We start from the raw sequence: 1,053 nt of genomic DNA on the forward strand, positions 1-1,053 counted from the left end.
TCAATGTTGCTGCAAGCACTGGTGGACCATAGGGGACGTTTTACAAACATCAACGTCGGATGGCCGGGCAAGGTTCATGACGCTTGTGTTTTCAGGAACTCTGGTCTGTTTAGACGGCTGCAGGAAGGTATTTACTTCCTGGACCACAAAATAACTGTTGGGGATGTGGAGATGCCTACAGTGATCCTCGGGGACCCAGCCTACCCACTAATGCCCTGGCTCATGAAGCCCTATACAGGCGCCCTGGACAGTGAAAAAGAACTCTTCAACTACAGACTGAGCAAGTGCAGAATGGTGGTGGAGTGTGCTTTTGGACATCTCAAGGGGAGATGGAGAAGCTTACTGACTCGCTCTGATCTCAGCGAAACCAATATCCCCATTGTTATTGCAGCTTGCTGTGTGCTCCACAATCTCTGTGAGAGCAAGGGGGAGACCTTTATGGTGGGGTGGGAGGTTGAGGTGAATAGCCTGGCTGCTGATTATGCCCAGCCAGACAGCCGTGCGATTAGAAGAGCCCAGCGGGACGCGCTGTGCATCTGGGAGGCTTTGAAAGCTAGGTTCCTGAGTGAGCAGGGTAACCTGTGACTATTACATTTGTTTACAGAGTAGCTGAACCTGCCCCCGTTTCTTTACCCAGTGAATGTTCACTATTCTCTCCAGTTTCATACTCCGTTCACCCCCTTCCAACAACACGTTTAAAAATAAAATCACTGGAAATTTGTTAATGAACACCGTTTTCTTTATTACTGTTTTCGCGGTAAAGTGTTGAAACTGGGACACGGACTGTGGTTGGGAGCGGGTGTAGTGTAGTGATGCAAAGGACGCTTCTAAACTCGAGGAATGACAGGCTCCTGCTTCTAGAGTGGTCCGGACTGGTTGTTTCAATGGAGCCTGCCACCCCTCCTGTTCGGGACTCTGTGTGTGGGGGCTATGTGACTTTCTGGCAGGGGGAGGATGGTTACAGATCCCCTGCTGCGTGGCTCTGTGATCCAGGATAAGGACCGCTGCATAAGATCTCTAACCGCCCTCCCCCGCCACAAAGTCACATAGCCC

Source organism: Trachemys scripta, chromosome 10 (genome assembly GCF_013100865.1).
Source record: "Trachemys scripta elegans isolate TJP31775 chromosome 10, CAS_Tse_1.0, whole genome shotgun sequence".
Taxonomy (NCBI): domain Eukaryota; kingdom Metazoa; phylum Chordata; order Testudines; family Emydidae; genus Trachemys; species Trachemys scripta.